This window comes from Apteryx rowi, unplaced genomic scaffold (assembly GCF_003343035.1).
Source record: "Apteryx rowi isolate R43461 unplaced genomic scaffold, aptRow1 scaffold_117, whole genome shotgun sequence".
Taxonomy (NCBI): Eukaryota; Metazoa; Chordata; class Aves; order Apterygiformes; family Apterygidae; genus Apteryx; species Apteryx rowi.
In genome coordinates, this window is record NW_020447386.1 from 1861112 (window position 1) to 1882173 (window position 21062).

The 21062-nt window shown below is 37.0% G+C and overlaps 1 protein-coding gene across 11 annotated transcripts in view; it reads left to right on the top strand.

The window, feature by feature from the left end:
* Window positions 1-21062, top strand: part of AKT3 (AKT serine/threonine kinase 3) — a 153996-nt gene that overhangs the window by 44858 nt on the left and 88076 nt on the right. The window contains exon 3 of one of the 11 annotated variants that reach the window (XM_026082068.1): window positions 11541-11616. The exons of the other annotated variants lie outside the window; for them this stretch is intronic. The gene's annotated coding sequence lies outside the window, so the exon portion shown is untranslated. The remainder of the gene's footprint in view (window positions 1-11540; window positions 11617-21062) is intronic. 11 annotated transcript variants of the gene reach the window in all.

A 21062-nucleotide genomic window follows, 5' to 3' on the forward strand; every position in this document is an offset into this window, starting at 1 on the left:
CATCTTAAAGATTCTCAGTCTTCCTGAGGAAACCCAGCAGTCAGATCTGACTGACTCCCATGTAATGTTTTTTTAATTGCTACATAGCATTTTGCAGGAAGAATTAGAATTAGAACAATAGTTTGGTACTGAGATGTGCTTAGAACCTTAGCAAAGGACATAAGCTTGGTACAGAAATTTCTGTCCTTTACACCTGCCCAGCTCTGTTTTTAGAAAGATTTCACCTTCCGTGGAACACAAGCAAAAAATGAGAAATCTGAATGGAGCATTCATAGAAAAAGGGGCTTTAAGTAACAAGTGTTACGAAAAGCAGTAAATCAAAGGTAACTGTAAAGCCATAAAGCTCCAAATGGTCTTATGTTAAAATTATGTTTATTTCTCTCTTCTCAGGAATCCGTGGCTAATTAGTATCTTTTGGTGGTTCTTTGACTCTCTGATTCATTTAAAACTTGTGTTTTCAAAGGATTTCTTTAGAATGTTTTCATATCGATTTCAAATGCATGTTTAAATATATGCCGTGTATTATAGTGAGTGTAAATGTGTGAATGGATTTTGCAGGGTGTTGCTAGTTTGTAAAGCTTTAACACTTTTTATCAAATAACATGTATTTCTTTGCAAATGCTGATAGTGATCTCCAAAGAAACTTTTGGTTATGTGCTATACTTTTCCTTCCTCTCACAACTTTTATTTGAAACAAGAAACAATATGTGCTTGTGTGTGTAAATGGAATATTAGGCCATAAACTCCTCCTTATGCTTGAATTCAATACAGTATTTCTGTTAATTAGCTCCCTTTGAGTCTCCCAAATAGTCTTAAGCAAACAAACCAAAAGAATATGTGTCTGCATTTTGCTATTTGTGAGGGTGATCTGAATGAGTAGTAAACACCCTTATAGTTGTAGTTGCTGTTTAACATATAGCAGACTTATTTGACAACAAAATAGCTAAACCTTATTCATATATCTATTTGGAACTGTACAAGCATTTCACAGCTGTTCATTTCTCCTCTTCCAACCCTGTTATGTGATGACAGTAGAAGTTACCGTTCCCATCAGAAATTCTGTAACAAATTATTAATATGTAATCTATTTTACTGCAAAATCAGAAGGGTTAGTTTAAACCACTGCATATTTGCTCATGTTCTGAGACAGAGAGATGGGTTAGATAAACTAATATCTAGTGGTCTCTAGGAGGAGGGAGAGGGACCTGCTCACTGTGACCTTTGCATATGCATTTCTACTACATCCTTTGATCTAGCAGTAGTATTCATCTAAGTGAGCACTACTTTTTAATTAAACTGTCAGAAAAAAAAAATTAACCCTTACCAAAAAGAAAAGTTAGTTGTTTTCTGCTGATTTAGCTCCTTGAATTACCTCACTGCAGATCAAATGACTGGCAGTGTTGATGCTAGGGAAGGGTTGCATTTTTCAGTGGCTGGCTGTATTGTGAAATTTGACTGTTAGGATTATAGTGTAAGAGCTAGGAATACAAATCACAAAGATTACCCTAATGCAAGACCACATTCTATCACATACAGTTGGTAATTTATATTAAGAGCTTGAGATCCCACATGTAACACTAATTTTGGTGTTTCTTCATATTTGAATATAGAAGCTAAAGTATGCTTGTGTCCATGTGGCGGTCTTTATTTTTTTAGAAAATCTCCTAGATTTTTCTGTTTGTCAAGAAAGAAGCAGTGGTGAAAAAGAAACTCAGTTTCACTGTGAGGCTTTCTTGTACAATCAAAACTGCTGGGTCCACTGCATAGACTTTGTCTTATTCATTAGCTAACGGACAAACTGAGAGCATCAGCTGATTTGTCATCCTCTGTCTGGGTTACTCAAAGGATAGTATCTCTCTGGAAGAAGCCTGAAAATCAACTTTGCCTGGAATTTGCCAGACATATGATGTTCCCTGCATCCTTGTGGGAGGTCTTGTAATATTATAACCTTTTATTAATCTCTGTACTCATTCTTTAGGTCTCTTAGGAAATAACTGCTACGAATACAGTGTGTGTTGCTTGGCTGACCCAGCAAAACTGAAGCTATTGTATCATTTCCAGCTGAGAAGAAGCTGGTGAAAATATGTAGTAGACCTTGTTAAAACTTTACAGAGCTCTGTAAGTCACCCAGCGGGGACATCCGTAAAAACAGAGCTCTTCTATTACAGATGGAAAAGCAGTAGCAGGACCTCAGGTGGATTTTGATATTGATGGAGGATGTCAAAGTAACCCATCAATAGTAGACTATCTACCAGTCCTGGAAAGGTGCTGTACTCTGGTCATAGATTTTCCTGCCTGTTCACTCAGGGTTGAGCTCTTTCTTTCAATCTACTATAGCCTGTCCTTATCCTAGCACTATGTATTTATCATCTGTAGCCCTTTCTCCCAGCTGTGTTCTTAATCCCTGTGCAGTCCCGGTTAAGCTTGCTAAGCTTTTCATTTGTGAAAATTTTCATCCTTCAGCAGATGCTGAATGTGGAATTATTCAGTTCAGTAGTTAAAATCTGGCAAATCATAAGCTAGTAGAACCAGAGAGTTTAGCTGTAGGTGGCACTGCCAGCCTGGTTTATGAGAATTAGCACCTTAGGGTTTGATTTTGGAGACAAGGCCACTAGACCGTTCATTGTGCATATTGAACTCACCTATAGAAATGCATCGCTGTGGTAGAGCAGTTGGAACTGTTGTTCAGTAAGAGGCCTGAAAATAAACAGCTGTGTAGATGCAGCAAAAGGCTGAGAAGCAGGAATGGAATGACACTTGAATACGTTATTTAAACAATTAAAAAACTATATAGGGGTACTTTGAGTGTATTTTGTATTCATTAAACAGAGGGAAGCATACGCATTCTGACCAAATAATTTTTTCTTAAACATTAACTAGGAGCAGTAGCTGTCTACAGGCAAGACTTTCACCCACCTATTGTCTGATAAAACTAGAAGCGAAGTTCTTGTTATTAAAAGTAAATCTTGTTTAGTTCCTGGGAACATTTCTGTTAAAAAGGGAAATCCTGAACATTGAAGGCTTACTATTTTTATGGTGCTATTTTGGCAGTTGTCCTTGTTTTCCTATTCATTATGAGTGTTACATGAGTGACCTGACATTTGTAGGACTGTTAAGTTATTTTTTTGCAAACATCATATTACTGGTGGCACTTTAATGATAACTATGAACTTGTCATAGTTCAGCCTGAACTGAAAGGATAGTAATCTTTAAACAAGAGGCTAGAACCTTAGTTTCACTTTGAGTTTATAGATTGCAACCAACACAATACTGAACAGGTACAGAGGAAAAAAAACAAAGTGTAGGAAAACAGCTAATTATAGTAATTGCAGCTGGTTTCAAAGTACTTCTAACAGTTTGTGCATAATGCTTACTTGAAAGCATCAAATGGGCGCTAGTTGTGAAACAGAACACCTGTTTGTTGTTGAGCATGTGTTTATGCAGATGATTTTTGTTGTCAAAGCACCTTGATGTAGAGTAGTCCTGTTTACATTTACATTCTCCCCAAAGGATTAACAGTGTTCTCTCAATAAATTTGCAGTCTATTCTCCTCTCAAAGGCTGCTGTTTGGAGGGTGGTGTGAACGAGGCAACAAGTGCTTGCTAATCACTTGAATATACATAATTAGCGACAGTCTGGTGCACTGGAGTCTTTGTACAACCATAACAATACTGATTGGCAGCAGCAGATAACAATAGTTGTGGCAAGGTGCTATTTGTTGAATATTTGAAGGTGTTTTTCTTTTATATTTGCAGTGGGCATTTTGAGTTAATTATGCCATTATTCTGGAACACTCTTTTACTCTGTTGTGTTAATGCCAGAGTTAAATATTGGTCACGTTGTAAACAAAAGAAATAGAGCTTTAGTAAATACTTGGCTGCTTTTGAGACTAAGCTGGATTCCCTTTTTTTTCCATCATAATTTTATATGACTCTCTTTCTGGCCAAAGTCACACTGGAAGGTATGTCTAAAAATTTGGGGGCTAAGGTGCATGAAGTCAAGTTCTATTTGACTCTGTTTTGCAGAGATCAGTTTTATGTCTGGCTCTATTTGACAGGTTCAGTACTTCAGGAAGCAAATACTAAATCGTTGCTGATAAAATTTATAGATAACATAGACTGAAATGTAATAATAAACAATACTGAGAAAATAATCTGGATTGCTTTTCATGCTTTTTGATGTTCAAACAAAATGTGTTTTAATACGGCAAAATGCTTAACATTAATTTAAGGGAAAACACTGGAACAAGGAAACAGTACATAGAAAATAAAGAGATGAGTCATTGTGGATTTGGCAAGGTTAAATTGTATCAAACTAATCAACGTTCGTTTCATTGACAAGGTTGCAGTCTGTATATAGGAGAGAAGCTTTGGATGTCATATCTTGAATTTAAGTCAAGCTTCTGATATTCTGTGAGTAAAATTTTTTATAGGGAAACAAGCATACATTACATGAAACAACTGTGAGGTTAGTTTCTAACAGCAAAACTGTTAGAAAAAGGTGCCGAGTAATTATTAAAGGTTCTCTATCAAAGTGAAAGTATACATGGTACAGAATTTTGCTAAGCTCTGACGTGCATTCTGCCTATGCAGTACTTTCACTGATGAGCTGAATAATGGGAAAGAGAATGCTTATTGCATTTTCAGGTGTCTCCAGGGTGAAAGGGGCTGCAGGTGTATTAGAGGATGGGATTCAAATTCAGAATGATACCAGTAACTTGGAGATGTGATCTGTAAGGAACTGGAAGCTATTTGGGAGGCGTGAGTGTGCTGTTCACCCTGGAATGATCAACTATACAAAGAAAAGGACACAGAACAAGTGGTTAGGTAGTAGCTCTTCAGAAAAGAATCCAGTAGTTACCATGGATCACAAGCTGAATATTAATTATCTCTTGCTATTGTAAAGAAGGCAAACACAAGCATGCAGTAACAGAGCCTGCAGGATGCATCTTTCTGCTCCACTGAGGAGTTCTGGTCTCAGTTGGACAACTGCATCCATTTCTGGGTGCTGCAGTTGAAGAAAGGTGTGGACTATGAAAAAAGAGCAGCAGAAAGCAATGAGAGTGTTCAGCAATACAGGAAATGTGACCTGTGGGTGTAGGTTGAAAGAACTGCAGTTATTTAGGCTAAAGAAGAAAAAGTGGAATATAATCTGTTCTCCATGTTTACAGCAGAGAGGAGAAAAAATAGGGGATTTAAATTGTGGCAAGGAAGGTTGGTTTTGCATACTGGGAAAACTTTTTTAAAGTAATCATAATATAAGAAATAGCCTACTGAGTCATACCAGTGGTCCATCTAGTCCAGTATTCTGTTACCAGCAGTGGCAAAGAAAGTGGTATTTAGGGAGATCATGCAAGCTTGGCCACTTTCTCACAGTTTGTTCCCCTTGCACTTTCCCAGTGTCCAGAATTGTTGAATCAGTAATGTTAGATGGTACATCCCTGCATAGCCCTTCTAGTTTCCATTTATGGATCTGTTGTCCATGAATTTAAATTCTTTTTGAACCTGCTAGCTGTCTGCCTCCAAGACCTCTTGTGGCAGCAAGTCTCACTCCTGTGGCAGCAAGTCTCATTACCTTTTAAAAGAAAACTTCTTAAGGAAGCGGTTTGTTGGTGGTGGTGGTGGTGTTTTTTTTTTTTTTTTTTTTTATGGATTTTTAAATGGATTTCCTGGTATTTTTACCAGGTGCCCTAATTCTTGGACTGTGAGATTTGGTGAACAAGAGTCTGAGGAGTCCCTGCCTTTTTATCCTCTCTTTGTAAAGGCAGCTGCTCCATCCCTGGATCGTTTTGGTTGCCCTTCTCTGTGCTTTCTCATAATTCCACTACATCCTCCTTGAGATGTGGAGACCAGACTGTGCATAGTAATGAAGATGCAGGCACAGCAGTGTTTTCTTTATCAGCAAAATGACATCCTTTCTCTTGTTCTCAGTACCCTTTTTGAAATGCCCAGCATTTTGTCAGGTTTTTTTTGGCTGCTGCTGTACATGAACTGATGATTTCATAGAGCTGTCAACCGTGACTCCAGGACACTCTCCTGAGCTATAATTCCTGGTTCCAAGATAAACGCTGTGAGGCATGGTTTAGCTTTTTTTCTCCTTGACATGTTACCTCACATTTATCTACCTGATGTTCACTTGTCACCTTTTTTCCTGGTCAATTTTGTGAGGTTCTTCTGGATTTCCAAGCCATTGGCACAGCATTTGACTTTCTGGAAAAATATAATGTCATCTGTAAGTTTTAAGAGTTCATGGATCATACCATTGTCCAGGTCACTGATGAAGATGTTGAATAAAAATAAGCCCAGCACTGATCTCTGGGGGACTGTGATACTGATTCTTCCTCATCCTAAAAAGTGACCATTAAGCATTAGCATTTTTTTCCTGTTCCTTAGCCAGCTTTCAGACTGTGCAAGATCCTCTCCCTCGATCCTGTGGCAGCTTAGTTTCTTCAGCTGCGTTTGGTGAGGAACCTTGTCAACCATGCTTGGAAATAGAAATATCTTATGCCTACCGGGTCCCCTTCATCTGCATGCTTATTGACATGCTTGTACAACTCCAGCAGGTTCAAGAAGGCAGGCTTTCCCTTCACAGTAGCCATGCTGGCCCTGTCACAGGGGATCATACTTACCTATGTGCACTGTGATCTCACTTGTTATCAGAGACTCTACTGACCTAATGAAGAGCAGAAGTCAGACTCACAGGTAGTTCCTGGGATCCCCTCTAGAGTCTCCTTTCACTGGGAGTTGTGTTAGCAATCCATCAGTCTTCTGGGACTGTGGCCATTTGTAGGGATGGGTTGCATACCTTGGCCAGCAGTTCTGCGCTTTCACATTTCAGTTTCTTCAGTTCTCCTGTCTGACTGTCATCCAGTCCTGGTGACTTACTGATACSTAGTAATTTCTACATGTTTACATCAAAATCATCTAGCCTTGGCCTGTCTACTGTGGGGATTGGTTTGGGTTTGAAAATCTTTGCAGTGTCTTCAGCTGTAAAGACCAGTGAAAAGAATGTAGTAGTGCTTCTCTGCTGTGGCCTTACTGTCCTTGAGTTACATTTCTGTGCTTTTGTTATCCAACAGTGCAACTGATGTCTTGTCTGGAGTCCTGGTTTTGATGAATTTAGAGAGCGGTTTGAGCATCATTTGAGCAAGATGCTCTTCAAATTCTTTTCTAGCCCTCTTAATTTTCTGTTTACTTGTGACCTGCCATGTGTTACGGTCTTTCCTTTTCCTCCTTATCTGGGCAAGCTTTTGATTCTTAATGCTGACTTTTTCCTTATAATAGCCTCTTTAACTTTGCCATTAAGATAGCCGGGTGGGGAGGGGAAGGGGGGACCACTTTGTTTTCTTTTTAATTCTGGCAGCTCTTTTTCCTGGCCTTCTATTATAGTATTTTTAATAGCCTCAGCCTGTTTGCAGGCTACTGGCATTTGAGCTTATCCTTATCCTTTTTTTTTTTTTTTTTGACTATTTTCCACATTTTTGTATGATTTTTTTTCTCTTGATGTTGAATATTTGCATACCGGATTTATTTAGCTACCTTTTTTCCACTCTAACACTAAACCTACGCATGAAGGATTAGAATAGATTCCTAGGGAGATGGAGAAATTTTCCATTATAGGAGACTTTCTAATAATAAGTTAATAGTAATAATAGTAGTCTTCATTGTGTTGTTTGCAGACCTAGGGGGATATGTGCACTGAAGAGTATGCAAAACATAACTGAAAAAAACAAGCCAACTTGTCAGGGTAAAGACTTTGCATTTCTTTTGGTATACAGGACTCCATGCTTCTGCTGGAAAATGTTAAGGGTCCACAAACTGAAAAAGGTTGAAACCCACTGAGTTAGATAATATCTTGAGATTCTTTCATGCTTGTAACTCTGAGAGTTCCTAGTAAAATCCAGCAGCAAACAGTTTCCTCGCCATCTTTGAAGATATATAGTAAGAGCATAGTAAGAGTACAGAGGAGTAAATCATTGGCACAGGGAGATGGGAATTGTGAGCTCCATTCTAGTTCCTCTTTTAATATTTAATGTTAAAATGAATATTTAAATCCTGGAAAAACAGTAGAGAAGAATAATGATAATGTTTTCAGTGTTGGAGAGAATGACTGTAGAGCATGAGATTCGAAGAACTTGTATGAATATTGAAGGTATCTGATTGCCTTGCCATGTGAAAGAACCTTAATGGGGCAAAGTAAAGGGCTCTTTAATTTAGCAGGATAAGGAATAATGGAATTCCATGACTGAGTGTTAAATCCAAATATATTTAGAACAAAGATTAAAATTTTCTATAGCAATGAGGGTGAGTAAGAGGAAGATTTGAAAAATACTAAGAGTATCTTGATACCTTCAAACCAAGACAGAATGCATTTTGGAAGATAAGCACTAGAAAACCTTTTTTTTTTTTTTTTTTTTTTTTTTTTTTTAACCAGTATATGTGTAAGTGGGGGAAATTCTATGGCCCGTTTCCGTGATAAGGTCAGACTAAGTGATCAGAAGTTCCTTTTTGTCTGAAAATATATGACACCATGAATAAAAGTCACAAAATGCCCTACACAGATTTGCATACAGGATATTCAGACTAGTAATTGAACATGAACTTGCAAAAGATTTATCCAAGACTTGCTCAGAATATTATTATTTAAAAGAAACATTAAAAATCCAGTTTTTCTTTGCTGAGCTGCCTGTTGATATGACACCTGAAAAACACTGTATCAATACTAAATTTTAAAATTATTGTAGTTACCAGTGTGTTTGGTACTCCTTGTTGATTCTGTACTGCTGTTGCCACCGCTTTAGCACTTCTGTACTCAGTACTGTGGACAGTTAGAGCACTCTGAAATGAATGTAGAGTGTTTAACATACTTGCCTTGCTGTGCATTTTTATTTTCTTATTCTCCTAAGTTAATCTCATTAGTCCTTTATACTTCTCTTCACGAAGATTCTTATTCATTGTAATCAAGTAATTTCTTAATATTCTTTTGATATGTTCAGGAAATGGAGTTGTTTAAAGAAACCGTAAGGTTACTTTCTCTAACGTGCAGTGTTTTTGTGTGCACTCTAAGATTAAAAGCATTGTGTTTGTGGTAGCACAGATACAGACTTATTGTGGGAGAGAGAGTAGCTAAAAGTATCACATAAGTCGCTGTTAATCTTCCTCATTAATTGAAGGCAACAATATTACTATTTCTGCCCTTAAACCGTAAGGAGCAAATGCCCACAAAGGATGCAGCTGGGCAGCATGACCATCCTTTTGCAAACAGAGGCTGCAGCAAGGAGYTGTATGCCTCGTGCTTTGGTGCTTGTACCATTAACAAGAGATAAACATACAGCCATCCTACCCGTTATTCACATAACCAGATCATTCAAACATACCCAGTGTGCCAGAGAGAGAGGGAAATTTTGAAAACTATATCCGGAGGATATTTTCTTTTACAGATAATCAGATCTAACAACGTGCTGCTGATGACAGAGGAGGTTCTGCTAAACTCTGTCTGGATCACATCCCTCTTGCCACTTTGTGTGAATTTGGCGAGACTGTGACTTGAAGGCTGATGGTGTCAGTGATCTGATCTGACAGAAAACTATCCTACTCCCTACCCTCCAAATTTTTTTCCCAACCGGACTACTGAGCTGCACAACTGGTAGATCTGACAAGGAGAACACCTGGAACACATGATGGGAGGGAAGAGGAAGCAGGGTTTCTCCTCAGCTGGATCAGCTGAGGTGTAGTGAAAAACAGTGCCTGGTATTCTCTGCGTTAATTTGTCAGAACTGCAGGATTCTGAAAACAGTATAATCAACTTTATAATCAACTCCGTGGGGAAAACAGACTGTTATTTCAAGAGAATGAGACTCTTCTAGAGGACTAGAAGGTTTCTACAGCTTACGTATCATTGATCACTTGATTGCACCTTGTTCTGTCTCATACTGAGATAAATAGTACATTAGAGAACATCAAGATCTCTGGGAAATGTGCCTCCCCTTAAACATCTCAGGTTGTCTGAAGAGGGCTTGATGTCTGTAACTGATAATTGTGTCACTAAATTTCAGTCGTTCATTCCCTATCAAAATGTGGTCTGTTGATAAAAAGATCAAGTTGTCACTGAAATCTAAAAAGCCTTGCCATAAAATTTGACTGAATTAAACTGTAGACTAGCAGAAGAAAAACTTTTGTTAAAGCTGTTTAAGCTGTGCTGCTGATGCTTGCTTTTCTTGCATGCACACTTGATAAACCAAAATATGGAAGACTCTTAGGGCAGAGGAGATGAAAAATCTGTTTCTTCTACTACTGAGGAGCTGGAATTCTCATGGGAACGTCAGCATGAAAAAATGCATTGGTTTCATAACAGACACTCATCTGCAGCAAGACCTCCAGAAGACAAAGCAACATTTTACCACTTGGGACTAACAAACGTGTTAGCTTTAGTACTGTAGTTTGGTAGTCAGGTGATAGACTGCCCATATGTCCTCCTACCTAATTCTGGTATTAGGTTTGTTTCTGTTTGAAATTTGAAGAAAAAGCATAGCTTTATTCTGTTGTCATTTGTTCCAGCTTTTATGTCATAGATATGAATTCTAAAAGATCTTTTAAGAAGTTCTGTACCAGAATTTATTTTTCTCAATTTAAGTCATTCCTGGAAAGGTTTCTTTCTTCATTTTGCTATCTTTACTGGGGGTTTATAGAAAAGATTATACAATATAGATCACTTAAATCAAACAAAGCTTACTATTTCTATTGCTTACTGTACTTACGATTTAGTGTGCTCTGAATGTTAAGATGAATGCTTAAGAGCGCTTTATTCACCTGCACCGTTCCAATTCCTTCCCCAGTACACCCTTGTAGTTTTGGAGGTGCCATGTATTCAAGCTGCACAGGTAGAAAGGAGAGAAGGGAGGCATTTTCTTTGGGATACTTAGCAACAGAAGGGATCTGACGGTTTTCCCATAAACTGAGTGCACAAGTGTCCACATCTCTGTCTCCAAAATTCTTTCTGGGTATTGGGACCAGTGGTGGGAAGATTTCTTGACTCAGATGTTGTGTTAACCTCCAGACATAAGAAAAATGATTATTTAGTATTTTGCAGTCAGGAAAAATGGAAGATAACATGTTGCTTTGAAGTGCCATGAAGGTTAGGTTTAATTTAAAAATACTCCAAGTACGCAGAAATTGTGTTTTCCATCTTATAGTGCTTTATCACTGGCAGTTTAGTAATCTGAGGAAATTACAAGTTGTAGTGTGTTTTAAGCAAATCAGAAAATGTGAATGTTACATTAGCGTCAGGACAACATCATTATTAAAGCCTGATGGAAGCATGAAGTACAGTACTGTGTTCCCCTCACCCTGTTACACGAGTTTCTATATCCATTATAGATCAGATACTTATAGTACATTTCAGCTATTCAGACTTCATTTAATTTAAGGAAGTTGCAGCCATGATTCTTAGAGAATTCTGTAATTCCGTAAAATAGAAACAAAAGAAACAGCTACCTCTAATAAACATTTTGATTAAAATGGACATTTCTGAACCTTCTGCAGACAGCAGCCGCTCAGCTGTGACAGCATTTGTGACATCACCAGTACAGACTTTCACAAGGATTTTGAAGTCAGTGTTGTAAGTCCATTTCCATTTTGTTTTTATTAATTAGAAAACTGCTCTTTGCTCTCTAGAGACAAAAAAATCCACTAAAACCACATCAAATTTGTTTTGTTAATTCATTGTTAATGTAAATATATTAAAAAATATACTTTCATATTGGTCCCTATTATTTTGGTGTCACAAATGTTAAATAATTGGTGATTATATATATAACATCAGTCAGAATTTCAGAAATGGCAGTTTTAGGAAGAGATTATTACTATTTTCTCTTGTATGAAATTTGGCTTCTGCATTGAATACAATAACTGTAGAGTTTGCTAGGGTCTTTTTAAGGTCATCAGATATGTTATTACATTGCCTTTCATGTCAAAACTATTTTGGAGACTAAGTCGTTAAAAACTTTTCAGTAATTCAGATTAGGAAAAAATGTGTGCTCATAGCTGAGAAGCCATGAAATATGTGTGTGTTCGTGAAAACCAATGACAAACCTTACCCTGAGATTGCTACACTTGGCTAGATAAATTTGTGTGTCTTATCCAGGTCAACCATCTTCCAGTCCCAGCTTGGGGCTGGAATTTTGGGGTTCATGATTTATAACTGTTTAAAAAATTTGTAAAGAGTCTTTGAAAATGAGACAAAATGTATGTGCTAATAAAATAACAGGCTGGAGAATTTTGTGTTTCTGCTAATTGGTCCCGCTTTTTTTAATTCAGGGAAGGATGGAAAAAACATACAGAAAAAGACTTTTTAAAAATCTCAGTTGCCTGAGTATTTATGGCAATTGCAATTTAATAAAATTATGCAAGATAAAATACTGTAAAACATACATTTTAGAATTGAATGGTATTATGATTCTTATGTGGGTATTATGAGCAGTTTCATACATTATAAGGCAGTAAAACATTTTATAAATATGTAGAATATAGAGGTTTAAAAACTAGAGTTGTTTTTTAGCTTGTATTAGTTTAGCTTGGGTATAGTCTGTAAATTGAAGAAAATACATTATTGACCCCATTGCTCTCATCTTCTTGGCACTGTTTCTAGTATGGTAGGAAGTATTGCATGGCTTACTCAACTTAAAATATTAGTTTATATATATTGGTATCTCTGTGTTGCTAAGATTTTGTTGATATGATTAAATTATAGTTACTGATTCACAAATAAATGTCAAACTATTTTATTTCAAGTTACTTTTAAAATGAGAATTTTAAGTCTGTTTTCAATATATTTGCTGAAGTATAGAGGTTTGTAGAGAACCCATATCATTTACATATATTCTGTTCATAACTTTTATGTGTATATATGTAAAGAGTTAATTTTGTCAGAATATATTTTAATTTTGCTTGTATAAAATGTAAAGTTATATTAGGGAATCTCTTGGTTTAATATTGCTTCAGAACTATCTTAGCATCATTGCTTTAAGATGATCTTAGAAATTTGAGTCACTCAAACCTGACTATGCAGCTTAACAGGAATGGAATTACCTGATGATAGACCAGTGATCAGTCGCATCAGTAGTTACATAAGTTCCTGCTGACGTCTCTTCTACCTTGTCTCTTTCTTGCCCTCAGCCAATTATTTTTTGTCTCTTGTGTTTATGCTGATACTAGCTGAATGTGAGCTAGAAGTCTTTTGATCTGATCAGAATCTTTTTTTTCTTTTTTTTTTAAACTGTGTTTTCAGCTAGACTATTTTGTTGACCTGGCTCAGCTGCATGGATGCCAGTGCTGACACAAGGGAGGCGGAAATAGGATGCACAGCATATTTCCTTCTCAAATGTTCCTCCCCTTCCCAGACATGGTGCTAGAAGTAACTTGTATTAAGGTGAACCAAAGTGGCCAAGGACTGTGACTTTAATTTACTGTGGATGCTTTGGGGCTAGTACCAGATTCATGGTAGGACAAAACTTCATAGCGATTAATGGAACAACCTGCCTACGTTGACTGTTTATTCCAGTCTCCTGCATGTGAGACTTTCATTTAAAAAGAAAAAAGGTTCACACAAGTTCAGAGATGCCTCACAGCATTCAAGGAGAGGCTGTTTTTTATAAAGGTGCTAATATATATTGGGTGCTGAGCTGGTGGGAGAGTTTGGCTGGCATTGGCATGGTGTGAACTGCTAGCTACTGAGCACTATTATGGAATCTAGTTCTAGCTGTAGATGCTGAATGTTTGAAAATCTGCTCCTGAAGTCTTCTGCAAATGTGTGCCTTTCACTTGACTCTTATCCTGCTATTGGTCATTTGTGCCATTACGTCCTTTTGTCCTAGTCCTTCCTTTGAAACTGAAGCCTAATCCAGTCATTCGCTCCTCATCCTGCTTCTCTGCAACTCCAGGGATTTTTTTGTCTTTTCTCTCTGAAGCCCTTTTGTTCTCTTGCTATTTTTTTGAAAGTAGAGACCACAACTGTAATTTATTTGAATAACATGGAAAAATAATATTTTCAGTGTTCCTTAAATTTTGTATCTTTACAACTGATAGTAATTTATTTTCTTTCTTCTCAATACTGCGTACTTAAACGAAGGTTATGTTAGTATCTCTTCAGTGTTTCATTTAAAACTAAACAGAGTGTATAAGTATTTCAGATTATTCCTTTAGATGTTTTTTACCTTGAGCAATTCTTCACTGTATTGCATTTTCTCACTGCAGTAGCTTTGTCACTCTGAAATTCTTCACATTCTTGAAAGACACAGATAGTTTTACTGCCTTTCAGTACATGCAGCGATGATCCCAGATCATTGATGTATTTATTGAGTAAAAATATTCCTAATATAGAACCGTAGAGCATCACTGATTTAAATTTGACTATCTAATCCTGTTTTGCTGTCGTTCTTTTATACAGTTTCTAATCTGTTCCACCGCGCAGCTTTTTTTCCCTACAGAACTACTGTTTCCTTAAAGTTACTACAAGCTTTTTAAAAGTGAAGTAAATTGTGTCGGTTAGCCTTTACCCATTTTATTTTCTTGACAGTCTTTAAAAATTCCCATATGTACGATGGGCATGATTTTTCTACTGAGAGGCAGTGCTGCTTTGTCTATCTTATGTCAGTTTGCATTCTTTAAGAGTGTGATTAAAAACAGAATTATAAACAGTTTTCTTAGATTACCATACAGGCAATTGACTTGAAATTCTCAAGATTTTTTCTAAGCTTTTGTAGTTCCCTTTTTTGGGTGTAAAATTTGCCACTTTCTAATCCTTCAGTTTAATTATAGCATTGAAAGATAACCTTTTCTGCCTGTAATTTTCACTTCACTCTTAAAATTCTTTAGTAATTGTGGAGGTATGCTGCCTAGTCCTGAGACTCCTTAGTACCTAGCACTCTCTGCTGATACCTCAGTTTTGACCCAAAGTCACTGAAAGTGTCCGTTGCCTGAAAAGGCACAAAGCAGATTTCTGTTTTTTTTCTTCTGAGGTAAAGACTGATGGAAAGAAATGATTCTGCTTCTTTGCAAATACCATTATCCTCAGTTAGAGACTTTGTGTCATTAATTTTTCACCAAATTTTCATCTTCTGTTTTTCTTGATTTTTTTTTTTTCCCCCCCTTACTTTCACTACATCTTATTTTCTGTAAACAGTACTTTCAAGATTTATGAATCTTGCCATTTAACCACGGTGTTTTCTTTATTTAAAAAAATAGATACTTCCTTTTCCCAGCTTTGCTCAATTGTTTTCTTACCTTCTGTGATTCCATGATAATTTGGTGTATAAGCAGGGTGAAAAGCTGGAAGTATGTGGTAAAGAGCAAGCGGTCTGTGAGGGTTGGATGGTTTGTTTTCAAGATTTTGAAGGTCCTTATAAATGAAGTGGTTGATTTGCTGACAAAAATACTGGAAAATATGGTGCAGGTAGAAAATGGAGGGAGGGGTCGAAGTCTTTGTCTCCCTCCCATGCCCCATCCTGAAGTTTGGTTTCACCTTGCAAGTTTATGGAACAATTCCTTTCCCAAGAGTGATGAAACTTCAATATTTTGTGGTTACCGTTAAAGGCTTCTTGAATTAATTCCTGTATATTGCATTGAAGACAAGGAAAATATCTCCTGCTGATGTATTTTAGAGCCAACAGTTCCAAGAAGTATTAGTGTCAATAAACTACTTCTTTGAACTTTATTATATATGATCTTTAACTTGTTTGAGATGAATAAAAAATCCTTGAAGTGAACACTTTTTAAATTTGGGGGCAAGGGATTTTCTGCAATTAAATAGACTGCTATGGTAGGCCAATATATTAGGCTCAGGCAGTTTTGTTGCTAATTACACACAACTTCTCTGGAGTATCGGATATTCAGATCCATTTTATGAATATGGTAGAGAGAATAACAACTGTAAAACAAAGCACTGTGCATGTAAGTGACTGTTAGCGTGTATTTCAGAAGGGATAAATGCTCACCATATGGTACAATTACTGTGTCCAAGTTTTCAAATTAGCTTCTCTCATCCTCCTTATTACTGTCTTTAAAAAGAGAGGAAAAAAACCCAACGTGATTTATCTACTCTGCAGCAGAACTCTTGACGCAAAACAGCAGCCCAGTTCTGTCCAGTTTTTTTTCCCTAGCATAATAGAGGCTGTCGGACTTTTTTATACTAATTACTGTGTGAGCCTCAGATGAACCCCCTTCAATTCACAGGGCTTTGTTAAGGGAGGAGCTGTCAATGTGTCTGCCCGTTTGCAGCTGTGCTGTGGCTTTAGCTTGCTTAACATTATGCTGCTTTTTAGACTTGACAGAAGGGATTTTTTTTTTTTTTTTATTAAGGCAAAGCAGCCTTGTAGCGAAATGGTTTAAGCAGCTGCATTGTGGGGAAGCACAAAGAAGTTATTATTGTGTCTGTTTAGGGGGGTTGGATGGAGGGGGGAGATATTCGGCTGCTGTTGATGCCGATTGTTGACTTGCCATCTGCCAGATAGGGAGAAGAAAAAAATGACAGCTCCAGCAGGGTGTTCAAGAGGTTGTTTGGAGAGACGCATAAACATGTGCAGATGTCGAACTGAATAATGGCAAGAACTTGAGACGGTTTATGATGCTGCTGTTATGTGTGCATATACAGAATGAATGTATGTGGAGATTTGGTTAGGAGAAGGGTACATATTAATTATCATTGTCCCCCACCGCCTCCTTTACTTCTGTTAATTAGTTCAGGAGTTTAATATYTTCCCTCCCTCCGTTGTTTATTCCTGAAAAAAGCCTTCCTTGTAGGAAAGAAAACTTTTGATTTCTGCATGTGGTGGGTTAAAAAAAAAAAAAGTCTCAATAAATTTGGTGCTTGTGGAAGTAGAAAAAGTAATGCAGTTATATCAGCCGCAGACATTTGGTGGACAGGTGTTATATAGGTTCTTATATAGCTTTGTCTGTCTACCTCAGGACTGATACGTTGCATACCCCTGCTGTTGCATCCTGAGCTTTGCTTGTGCAGAAAATGCCAATTGGTGATTGTCTCGTATTATACAGTAGACAAGTAAATGCTGGGGGTTAGAATGAGATTAGCAACATATTTTCTCTTTCGCTTGATCCTATTTTCTGTTCTTTCTCCAAAGGCAAGGAGGTGGTCAGGCATAACTTTCATCTGACAGTTGCAAGTACAATAAATTTGGATCACTGTACAGGAATATATTTTTTTCTTCCCTCCTCTAAAATACTTCCTTATTTCTTATTTGGCAATTTCTGCTCATTATGAGTTTCGAGGATAACTTGAAAGAAATGTGAAAAATGGATACAAATATGGAGAGAAATTAAGCCAGCCCAAAAAGGCTAAATGAAAGCCTTATCTTATCCAGGTGATCTCTTATTTTAAAGATACAAATGGAAAATTTAAAATCATGAACCTTTCTTCTTAAATATTATATGCAAATTCAGCATCCTGGTACCTGTATTGAGCTGCAAAGTGGAAATTAAAATAATGGTTTGAGGTGCACCGTGGTTGTGGGTTGCAGATTTGTCTTCCAGTCATTAGTATAAAACAAGGATTTTTGGTTAGTCGCACCATGACTTAAATATTATCTAAATGAGCCTAACCACTCCACCACCACCACCAAACCCATAAAAACAAAAGACCCCATTTTCTTGTGCCTTCCATCTTAGGTCTAATAAGCGTGAGGTCTTTAGATTCATTGACTTAACAATAACATCTGATGGGAGCATCTGATGTCTCCTTTTATCATCTTCTTGGCTGAGTGGAATGAGGTAATTTTGGATTATGTCTTCAACTTAATTGTAATTGAAAATTCAGGTGTGACTGCCTCCTACCAAGTACTGATTTTTGCATCTGAGTCCAGACATGGGTCAACAGCACTGCAAACAGTGAATTGCTTTTTGCCTGTGAGTTAGGTTGTCGGTTATTCTCTATGGAATTGTTCCATTTTCCATGTTCTGTCATTAGAGGTGTGAAGTCCAAGTTAGACTGGATAATACCGTGTGGCTGTTTATCCCAAAGAATTTCATGCAGTCAAGGACTTTTAAAGTAAATAGTTCTATGTACAGCAGTAATGGAACTGTTCTTTCAACCCAAGCAATTTGAGGAATGTTTCTTATATAGTCTCAAGATTGATTATTTGCAAGTGACTTTGGCTAAATGATGAAGTTAAAAGGTTGACTTTAATGGTGCATGTGAGGTAAAAATTCAGATGAACAGTGTTAGTGCTAGTTTTTTGGCACCTAGCAAGGCCTGGGGCTGGGAACATATCTCATGCAAAGGAGAAAAATTAGAGGAGCTATATTGAAATTACTGCAATGTGCCAGTTTTAAAAGCAAGACAGTTTGCTTTGCAAAAACATGCTAGCGAGAGTACCAGTTTTAAGAGGGCAAAGTCGCATCATTTTTGACAACACATTAATCTGTCGAAGAAACTCAACTGAAGGGTAATGCTATTGTCGAACTTACTGTCCTCTTTTGCAAACAATTGAAAGTTTGAGATTTCTTCTCATGTAGACTAGAGCTATCTTTTCTGCAAAAAGTTGTGAGTATTTAGAGAATATTAATAGGACACAATTCAGGTTAGTTACATGTAAAAAGCATTTGCATTTTTATCATCTGGTTTCATATATACATTTTAGCAAGTACCTGAATTTAACTCAGTACTCCTGTAGGTGACTGCCTTATTCAGTGTAATTTATAGACTAATATTTGTATGCATGTCCTACTCTTAAAATATTTTCGAAATCTGAAAAGGGTGCATTGGTTTACTAGTACTTGATAAACACAAAGGAAAGGAAAACCACATTTTATCTGTTATACAAAGTACCACTTGGTTCTGATAGAATGCTTTATAAAAAAAAATCTAAATATTTAAAAGTACTGAGAACTTGAAGTTTTAAGAGGTAGAAGACAAATTGATGTGAGACTATTTAAAAATGCTGTGTTTTTGCCTTTTCCATAAGTACTCAGTATTATTAAATCTCAGTATTATTAAAAAGTATAAAAATGCTTTGAGAAACAGCTACATACTGTAGCAAACTGGTTTTTGTTCCTACATAATCTTACATACATAATCTTATGAAGGAAAGAAATTTAAAAAATGTGAGCAGTGTCTCTAAGTGTTTCCAGGGTATAGACCTTGGGTTTCCATTCCTGAATAGCAGACATAGTTAGAAAATATTGATCTCCTGTGTAGCTCTGGGTTGTTGATGCAATACAGGACTGTGTTATTCTAGACAGCATGTACTAATATCAGCTTCTATTTAATATATTTATTGTTCTTATCCTTCAAGAATGAAGGGGAAGTGAGAGTGATGTTGAAACTGGCAAGTTTTTCTTCCTGTTGGCTCAAAATGGACATGGTAAAGGTCAATTCTCAATTTGCCAGGGTGTCAGCTAGTTCAGTACTTCCAATACGAGTTTTTAAAAATACAAAATTTTATGCATACTGAAATTGAGCATGTGCTGTGAACATTTATTTTCCATGAGATGCCAATACACATCAGTAGTTTTGCATGGCTGGTTTAGATGCCTGTTTTAGAAAATACTGTTTTTAAAACAGCATTGACATTTGAATAGTGGTACGTCTCTCTGTTACTGACTATTTTCCTCTTGACTTTCATATATTTTAGAGAAATGATTATTATTGATGCAACAGGAAAGAGTTGAAAAAACAGTAGAAGCTGAAGTACTGTTACATTTATACAAGCTGGATGCTGCCTCATTCCAGGGTCCTAATGACAAGGTCAGGGTGGGTGATGATTTGAACCCATCTGTTCCTCTAGCTTGAGCACTAATGCACGGTTGCCTTCAGAAATTGCAAGGAAGAAACAGGGCAAAACAGTGAGCAGGGAAAAACTCGCTGTGGAGAAGCTCAGTTTCAGTTGCTTTAGTTTCCAAGAAGTGAGCTGGGACCATGGAAAGTTGCATCAGTGGCTTCTCCCTGGTGACTCCACTTCTCCACTTGGGATTAGTTTGCTTTACTAGTGGCAGCCCTGGTTTTTGAGCCCTGCCTACTACTTCTTTAGAGAAAAAGATGGTAATTTTTGCCTTCTCTTCAGTGCGACTTGGCTGATGTGAAGGAGAAGGTCATCTCTGCTTGCTTGGTGCCTCTATCGGCTGCGTCACTGCTCGAGGTCATTCGTGCCTCTGCTTGCTGCATTCAGCAGGACCATACCGTTGGTGCAGGTTGTGCTGGTTTCTGACCACGCTGCTCGGAGAAGCTGTGCAGGAGTTGACCAGTCTTGCTAACTGCATTGCGCTGTTGCTGTGTCATGGGCAGTGAAGGGCTCTTGAATAGCCTTGTATCTTAGAAAGGCAATCTGCTGACGCTTGTATCCAATTCTCATGTACATTAATTCCCCAATTCGAAGGAAACTTAATGGAAGCATAACTGTTGTAAAAAGTGATGGCTTATATTCTGCCCACACATAGCATTTCCCAGTTGCAATAATCACTGTCTCACAGTGTAAAAGAATCAAAAAGCATTTGTTCCAAATTGAGACTTTCATTGAACTGCCTGAAAATTCTTATGGAAGGTTATATAATACAAATAGCTTTTAAAATGCTCATGCATGTTAGAAAAAATCAGTTTTATTTAATTTTTTTGGTGTGCAATAAGATTTTGTCAAACCTTTGTGTACTGGTACTGTTATAAATTTACATTATACTGAAGGGCATATATTAAATTGTGTGGACAGGTATACTTTCAGATTTTTAGAACATTTATTTTTTACAGTACCTTTGAACTGTATTGCACATTTATTTTCATGAAATCACAAGTAAGTAAATAGCAGAAGTGCCTTACATTCACTAGTGTCTACTGACTTAGTTAAATAGTCTGCTGATGCTTCTAATCGTGTGTTAGGTAACACTGCCCTCAGAGGGCCAAGGTAAGTAAATTCAATCTTAAAACCAGTGGCAATACTTCTAATGTTTTACTGGACTCGATGTTACTTGCCGTTTAGATTCTTTTAAAGACAAATTGTGTTGTATATGGTTAAGTTTTTTAGTTTCTTTTGTCTAATTTTCTTTAATGCTGTTGTTAGATACATT